At 35.8% G+C, this 9,257-nt stretch overlaps 1 protein-coding gene across 1 annotated transcript in view; it reads right to left on the reverse strand.

The window, feature by feature from the left end:
• Positions 1 to 4,259, reverse strand: part of LOC113237342 (5-hydroxytryptamine receptor-like) — a 75,753-nt gene extending 71,494 nt beyond the window's left edge. Inside the window, exon 1 of the mRNA XM_026473759.1 lies at positions 3,895 to 4,259. The gene's annotated coding sequence lies outside the window, so the exon portion shown is untranslated. The remainder of the gene's footprint in view (positions 1 to 3,894) is intronic.
• Between the last annotated feature and the right edge of the window lie 4,998 nt (positions 4,260 to 9,257).

Consider the following 9,257-nt stretch of genomic DNA (forward strand, 5'->3'; position numbering starts at 1 on the left):
AAAATCTATCTTACTTAAACATTGTAAAAACAACTAATATCCGACGCAGATAAGTAGAGTCGTATTGGGTGTTATGTGCGCTTACTGTACTAGGTACATGAATAGGTGATTGGAAACTCATGTAATCTAATAGGTGTACACGGCTAGGCAGCTGGAGTGTGTATTTCGTAATGGCATAAAATGTTATTTGCACGAAGTGATTTTTTTATATTTATTTGTACAGCTTCCAGACACACAGTTGCACATGCAGACTTACTCACTCAATGGGTTTGTTCGGTCTTAGTGAAATGCCGCGGAGGTATATTGGAATCTGATTTTATATAAAATTAAAACTCTTGTGTAAATATGTAGTTTTAATTTTAGAAATTTGTCCGTGTAACTTTGCACAAAATGCACCCTGATTTAATTTGCATATTTATATGAGTCATTCTGTCAAAGATTGTTCTGAATTACCTGATTCAAATAGGTAGTTAAGTTTAACAATGTTTGACTTATAGTTAATGATTGATGATGATGTATTAAAGTGTAATGTATCAGTGGCGTCTATATGTAAATTACGTAATAAGCTGATTTAAAATAGTATCCGTTTTTTTAAATACAAACTAAATATAACGAATAATATATAGATAGGCCTTTTGACGTGAAAGGGAAACTGGTCATTTTAGACGTCTTACAATAACGTAAGTGCTGAAACTGAAGAGGTACCAACTTATTTCGGCATTCCTTTTCTTTTACATCTTTTGTCTGTATTTTTACCTAAGCTCTCCGGCTGATTTCAAGCGTTTGGACGGGACATTCCACGTCTAACAATGTTAATATGTTTAATACCTGACTGCCTCTGTGGCCGAATGGTTACCATGCCGGACTGCCACGCAGAGGTCCCAGGTTCGATTCCCGGGAAAGAAAGAAAAAGAAATATTTGGATTACCTACATTTATTTCTCTCGTGAGTTTGGGTGTAATTTGTGGTTGTCTATGTGTGTGTCCATAGCACCCGCGACACAGGGTTTCCCTAGTGCGGGGCTATGTTGAGTGTGTGCGTAGTTATTATTATTATTATTTAATTTAATTAATTAATTTAATAGTTAATATTTTACAAAAAACATTATGAGATGCAACAAAGGCGAATTTAATTATAAATTGCACGTATGCGATAAATAAAGGTTGCATTAGTTTTACATAATATGACATTAATAAAATAATTGTAAATAATATGTCCAAGGACAGTAGAACCGCTGGAAAGTTGGGAAACACCAAACAATGAATGTCAGAGGTGCAGAAACTTCTCAATAGCTAGTATGAAAGAGCTACCATTATAATAATAATAAATTAATCACTCTATAGCTTCGAAAATTGTCATGACTGTGTAGAGCGACATCGATTTTCATACAAGAGATCTCAAAACTATGTAATTACAGAAATTCTAGAAAAAATATTGTACAAGAATACGTATATAAGAAATTCTTGCAATGCGTAAAGCACAAAAAAAAACATGTCAAAAAGAAGTAATTTGATAATGCTTCAGATAGCGGCAATTGAACGGGCTTTCATTCGTTTTTACGTTGTTTCTTAGTGAGTGTCTTTTTTTAGGCAATTTCCGTCAAGGGAGCCACAGAACGAAACGCGAAACAAACAAATCCCTCTTGGAGTATTTCACACGGAACTGACTCGAAAACTGTCATTTTGTTAGGAAAACTTGTGTGGGTTTGAGTTCTATCCGAACGTGTTAGGATAATATAGAGAGTATCTAAAAATCTAAAGTACCTCAAACTCTTTTTCGAGTTTGTGACTAGAGATGGCAAAAAATACAAATATGATGCTTTTAACAATGACCCGAAACATAAATTGAGGGTACTGCGCGCCGGAGGCATTTTCTAAGCGACTGCTTTCCATTAGAGGGAGTCTGGTCTTTCAGTTGTTCGTTATATTAAATAAAAATATATGATGTGGTTTTACAGAAGTCTCGTTAAAATTCCTTTTTCGAGAACGCAACGGGCACGGATGCCTGAAATACGAACCTTAAACTGGTGGTAACCGCAGCAACTCCCTAATTTACATTTCTCACTAGAAAATGTTTTCGTGGAATTTTCTTTTTATATATAAAATCTAGCTAAAAGTATTGTTTCGTGTATTGTGTTATTTTTCTGTCAGAAGAAGAGTTAAGTACGGTGGGTAAAAATGATGTAGATAGATATGTATGGGAAGTGCTCCGCATCAGTTTGCAAATTTTAGCGATTCCTTTAAAAACGTTCTTAGCGCTTTTTATAAACAGACACAATCAAATAATCTAAATTTGAATTAAAAAAGAAAAGTTTTACTCTATGTAAAAGCGGCAAAGTCGTTTAGTATCCCGTCGTTATTTGCGAAAGATACCATTTCTATTAACGTGTACAAAATATACTTAACCCTTATCTACACAAATTGAGGTCTTAAATATATTACATAGATAACTTACCACTCATAAATAAATGTTTATATACTATATATAAGTCACGATACTCGTATGTACAAAGTATTAACTATAAAGTATGTTCATTGTTTGAGTAACCAAAAAATATGTTTGCGAGTTTTTAAATCTATAGTTTTTTATAAGCTATAATGAAATATTTGTAAACAGTATTCAATATATATATGAATTTCAAAACTTTCAAAATATAAACCTCATTATATTCTGGACAATAAAATGTGGAGATCTTTAATAAATAGTTTATAATACTGATTGACCGTTGGTTTTGCATAGCTATGCGTGAATTTTTTTTAACAATTTATTTGTTGTCGTTAGTTGTATTCATAAATAAATAAAAAAACAGAACAAATAACTATTCACGAATTAAACGAGAAACTATTTTTTATGGCTTGATGGTTACGTGTATGTATTTTTTAAGATAACGGTGCTTTTTAATGTTCAAGAAGGCAATGTGACTATTTTAACGTACCTTATATCGAACTTAAAAGACTATGCATTCAAATATATGTATACAGAATGGCTGCTGAAACAACAGAAGACTTCGTGCTGTTGGTTGAAGGTAAATTAGGTTCTGTTAAATTAATACGGGTCATACACAAAAAGGGAAAAAAAAGTGTTCCGGCTACTTCAAATGAATTTAAACATTGTCTAGATTATATTATTTGACCATGAAAACTAATTACTTTTTGAGGACCATTTGCATCTAAGTGATATCATTAGATTTCTTGCAACTATATGAAACAAAAAGTATCTCGTCCTGTAGACTGTTCGGATGGCGAATGTGAAAGTTTGAAAGACAATTAAAAATATATAAAATTGCATAAATTAAGTTTCTTTTGTTTTGTGTTAGCTGTCATTTAAAATTAAATACATTCCACTGTAAGGTAAAATATCTATATTTTTGGTTAAAGATTTATAACAAAAATATGATTATAATAAATAATATACAATTAAATTTCATTCTCTACCTGTTCTATTCTATATATGTAATAAAATGCTTTTTACACTTTTTACTGCATGGTCGGTGCGTGTATCATTTGTAGTTTTGTATAAAAATGTTAACTGTAATTTCTGTAGTATTGTATATAATAGTGTATAATTGTGGTGAGTGGGTGGTTCCTCAATTATGTACTTAATTAGAAACTGCATACTGCGGTCTGTGATTTAGATTTTAAGCCACCATTTTAAGTTTTTATGTATCGTTGTAGTCTTGAAGAATAAAATCTTTTTATTTTACGCTTTGCCATAAAAGTCGTATTCCTGTATAATTTACATATGTGTCAAAGAGAGACTGGTCAGAGCAGTGGCGCATTTTAAATAGTAACTTGGTATGGACTTTATTTGACCTCTCGCTCCAGACTACGGACCGAAAGATCTCGTAAATAATAATAATAAATCTAAAATACGTGTCGTGTTACTATTTCATACCTCAATTACGGGGGTGACTCGGTGCATAGCTCGATGGGCTACTCTGGCGGTATTTACTACAGCAATACTACAGCCCGTGGGCGGCCGACAACGACGGGCCGTTTACCCCCGGTCAGTTGTACGTCTGCTGCACTTAAAATTGTCAACAACTGTCACCAAGTACTTTTCACAGGCACAAATAGTAGTATGTGCAATAGTTAATAAGAGTTTCACTATATGGTATTCAATATTTGCCGGTCGTAATTTGTTTATTGCGTGACTTTGGTTAGCTCGAGTCGCGTGTCTCTGGCATGTATCACGTAGGCGAGCGTGTCGCGTCTACCGCGTCCGGTGCGCAACAGATACGCCGCGTACGTACGGCGGCTGGCGGCAGCATCGGCAGCGACGGCGGAGGAACCAGGGGCGGGCGGCGCGCGCCACTCCCGCGTCTCGCCCCGCGTCGGCTCTCTGACGTCACCACGAAACCTCCGAAATCCTCACAACCAAATGTTCATCGTATTGCACCGTCTCGAGCTCTTTAACTAAAAGCTGAAATTCAATGTGCGACCTTTATTTGATACGGGACGCGAAGCAAACGACACTGAAAAAAACCTTATTCGCAAAGCGTATTTATTCTTTCTCGTTCAGGATTAACGTCTGGTATGTAATACGTCTCGTAGAGAGTACGGTATGAGTAAATTATGATACCGATTAAATTAAAATTAATTACGTAGCTAGAGCGTTTTATAAGAAAGAAAACTCGGTAGGTACTGTATTATAAGAAGGAACTTAACATTAAGTTTTCAGCTGTAGTTCAGAAGGGTTTTGTAGCTTGTAACATGTCCCACTACTAGACATTGAATCTTCTCAAATATTTGTGTAGGTATGTTTGTTGATTGTTTTGAGTCATCGATTGTGAACAATAGAAAGTAACAAAATTCATCTATGGGACGGTAAAACGCAAAAAAAAGAACAATAGCATCAATGAAGCAAGTGCTGGTGATGCTGTAATGTAACCGGGCGCAATAAACGACCTTTATAAGACCTTTAATCCACTTAAGAGTTTATATAAGCTCCAGTTCCAAGACGACTCTGGACAGAGTTGCGCCTATTGTCGACGAAAAATATTACTTCCGATAGTCGCCGTCCGTCTGTTCAACTGACGATGTGCTCGCCCGAATATACATTTTTATTATCTAACAAATATATTACTGTCTGCCAGGTCATTGAGCAATCTATATTTTCGTTAGACTCGCGGAGAATATACCTTTTAGTATGTATAGTTGAAATATCATTCCGTAGATTATACTTGTTATTCAATAAGTCACTTTGACTAACTTGCACAAACAGTTAACAGTTAAATGAAAGATAATTACGGTAAAATAAACATAAATATAAAAAAAAAACCTCTGTCTCTTTTACCTTCTTTTTGTGATACCAAGTGAGGAGACGAACAAGTCGTGCGCCGGGTGGTAAGCGACATGCCTGTCCCTAACAGTTGCAGTGCCGCTCATAACTTTAAATCACAAAGATCTGAGGGGCACTGTCACTGCTCCCATCACCTTGAGACATGAGTTGAAAAGACTCATGTGCTGTAATTTCACCAGCACCGTTACTCTTGAAAACCGAAACGCAATAATGCTCACAGTAATACTCACATTACTGCTTGGCGGCAGAAATAGGTAAGGTAAGGCAGTACTTCCCTGAACTCTTTCACGAGGAACTCTACTGCTACTAAAATCACATTATATCGTACTAAAAATAATATGATTGTTCAAAATTAATTGTGAGTCGCATCAAGGCACTATCAATATTTAATCCCATTTCGCTTCTGAAATAAAGTTACGAAACTATTTCTATGAATTAGGGTATTTTCACAAAACAGCACATTCACAAAAGTTCGTTGTGATATAAATATCTTAAAAGGCTCACCGGGAGGTTGCGAGGTTCTTATTCCGAAAAACATATTTTCCGCCGTACACGACGATGACAGCGCCCCGTCAGTCTATGTTTACCGAACATCAGCAGGCGAGTTGCTAAGACGACAGTCTAGCTTTTACAACAATATTATAATAATTTGTGTGAAAAGCGAAATGGATATTTTTTTAAATCCCATTTTCGTTTGTTCAATTTCCATTGTTTGAAAAGGGTGTAACAATTAACATCTCTAAACAACTCCATCAAAATTTTATACTTATTTTAAAGTAAATATTAGAATAATTCTGCAGGAAAAGTTGAAAGACCAGTTCGACTAAATCTACGCAGAGTAAGAAACAAAATTGACATTTACGTCATTAACGACGTGATGACTCACAATACCATTTGGCAAATCAGAAACACGTAGTTACAATCAGTGGCGTTAAGCGCCTTGATGAGGCGTAACTATTCGATAACCAGAGAGTGTTGTGAGATAAACACGTATAGATAGCAAGGAGCCTGAAATCGACGGAACCGTTCGCCTAGATGCGGCATTAATAACAGTTGATAGTTGGTACCCGAGTTAGCACTATCCCTAATGTGAAATTGAGCTTTATGACATTGCGAAGCTCAAAACTATACAATTCAACTTTTCCTTTGGAACATCACTTGTACATGGCAATCGAGTAGTTTTGGTAAAACGGCAGCTTTACTAAATAAAAAAGGGAAAATATGAATTTAAAAAAATATTTTTTTCATATTTCATATTCCGATGTAGAAATTTCAAACAATAAATAAGTGCCACTGTATAAGTTTCATTGTACCGGCACTCGATTGAACAATCGTTCAAAGATTTAGAAAATTTAAGAGTATTGTCGCTAAAAGGGCGCGCGACCTTTGGCATTCTAGGAATTACTGGCAGGAAACCGCAGAACAAAGGTTGTATGCGAGAGAGCCGCGCTCCGCTCCTGCACTCCGTCGCCCGCCGCCTGCCCCCCCGTCGCCTGCCCCCCGCCGCACTGCCAACCAACATCGCTGTGGTCGCTCCTAAATAATTAAGCATAGTATAGCACTTACGCTAACGCACTTTGCACTATTTACTTTTTGTTAGTTATTTTTTACGCTACACGCGAATTCATAACAACACTGGCCCTATTTTATTTTTGGAACACGAAAGTCGCGTAATGGCATACCCTCGTCAGAGCATAATAGGATAATATTTTGTCATTTTATTTTAGGTCGTAGCTATTACTTTAGGTCGTACCTAAAGAAACATAATTTATTCGCAAATTTACTGCAAGAATACCTACCTAATGATGTTACAACACGCTCTCTGCAAGATTGATTGTATCTCATAAAATATGCTGTGTAAAAATAAAAAACAAGACATTAATTCTAAATAACGCTTAATCAAAGCACGGTCATGTACATTATACAAATAGGTACTCGTAAGGTTGCCTCGTAACAATAACAGTGGTTTAATTTTAATGTAAACTAGTATAATGCTCCTATGTATGTACATGCTTTGCGTTTGGAAATTTTTTAGTTTATATTTTGTGAGCATTTAACGTTAAGGGGCATACAAATTACAAAGATAAAGATACAAAGATCAAACAACACAAAGAAAAATTCCTTTAATTTTACTGGACTCGAACCAACGTCTGTTGCCACACCGGGGCCACCACGCTTCAACTGAGCTAAGTTAATTTAAATTACTTGCATTATACGAAATGGTTATGGTTATGGTAAGTTTGTTTTAAACATTGCATCTCGTCGCGGGACGTCGCTTAAAAGTTGATACCTAAAATAAAAAAATATTCCTTTTACTGTGCTACTTTGAAAACTTGTTGTTTGATAAGTTTGACTTGTTGGCTGCAAAGTTGTTGTTTGACACGTGTGCTTGTATTGAAAGTTGAGCAAGCGAAGGAAGCTAATATTGAACCACGAAGGAAGCGACTGGTTCAAAAATAGATTCTAGCATAGCGAAGGTTTCAAGGCACGAGACGCCGCTTTGCTGCCGAGCGAAACACACACCTTTTCACCTCACTATAGCGAGGAAATTGGTAGATGAAAGAAAAACAGTTGAATTGTGTTACATAAATAAGTAATGTACGACAAATCGCGTAGCTGAAAGTGCATTAACTTTTTTTTCATCGAAAAAGAGTTAGGTGCACCACAGTCCATCGTCAAGTTCGAATTTCAAAAACCTTTTCCATGCTAGCGTGCAAAAAACTCTTTTGCACGCAAATTTTTTTCGAGGAAGGAAGCCTTTCCGAGCTAGTGAGGTGAAAACATAATTATATTAGTCAATGAAATTATTAAAACGATATCCAACGCAACGTTCGACACAATCAAAGCAAAATAAATAAAATAAAGGCTTTGTTAAAGAACGATCGATAACGACGAATTTAGTTGCATTCACGGAAGTGATTTCTGCATCTATTGATTCTCACCATCAAGTCGATGTCATATATATGGATCTTAGTAAGGCCTTCGACAAGGTATCACATAACACACTACGTAAAAAACTTTCCGTTTATGGCATTGGTGGTTCTCTTTACAAATGGAAGAAATTGTATTTGGAAGACAGATTATTTTATGTGGTTATCAACGGTTATCGTGCTTAATTGTAACGAGCAACATCAACATCAACAACATGGGGTGCCCCAGGGCTCGCCCCTGAGACCAATTTTATTTAATATATTCATGAACGATCGTCATTTGAAAATTAATAGTTCTTCTCCCTTTGTGTACGCCCATGACTTGAAAATTTCTAGGGTCATTTTAAGTGACAATAACTCTAAGCTTCTTCAAACTGACTTAAATAATGTGGTACATTGGTGTAACAGCAATGGTATGGAGTTGAACGTTGCAAAGTGTACCCACATTAAATTTACTATAAATCTTTCACCTACTAATTACTACATTAGAGGGACACTTCTGGTTGAGTCTGATATTGTTAGAGATCTCGGTGTGATACTTGACGAAAAATTCGCTTTCGTACCTCATATTGATAAAACCATAAAAAGTATTTCTCTTATCTTAGGTTTCATACTCAGAACCTGTAAAGTGTTTAAGAGTCCGAAAACAAAGTTAATACTCTATAACACCTTAGTCTAACTATATTGTAGCACTGTGTGGCGTCCATATTTCGCCTCTCACTCACTAAGATTCGAGAGCACACAGAAGAGGTTTGTGAACACAGGACAATCTAAAAAACTTCGTTCATACAAATCAAGACTCACAAAGTTCCAAATGCTGTCGTTGGAGTGGCGACGGGACATTTTAGATATGATGTTTTTATATAAAGTAATAAATAATCAAATTAAATGCAGTCCAGTTCTAAACCTCATATCATTTAATGTTCCCCGAAGACTGTCCAGATTTCCCATTAAGCCTCTTTGTAAGCCTTTTCGCAGGACTGTTTTAGGCGCGAATTCTCCCAAGGTTTGCCAGTTGTACAATGG

The sequence above is a fragment of the Hyposmocoma kahamanoa genome, unplaced genomic scaffold (genome assembly GCF_003589595.1).
Source record: "Hyposmocoma kahamanoa isolate Upper Pololo Valley unplaced genomic scaffold, ASM358959v1 93, whole genome shotgun sequence".
In the NCBI taxonomy this organism is placed as follows: Eukaryota; Metazoa; Arthropoda; class Insecta; order Lepidoptera; family Cosmopterigidae; genus Hyposmocoma; species Hyposmocoma kahamanoa.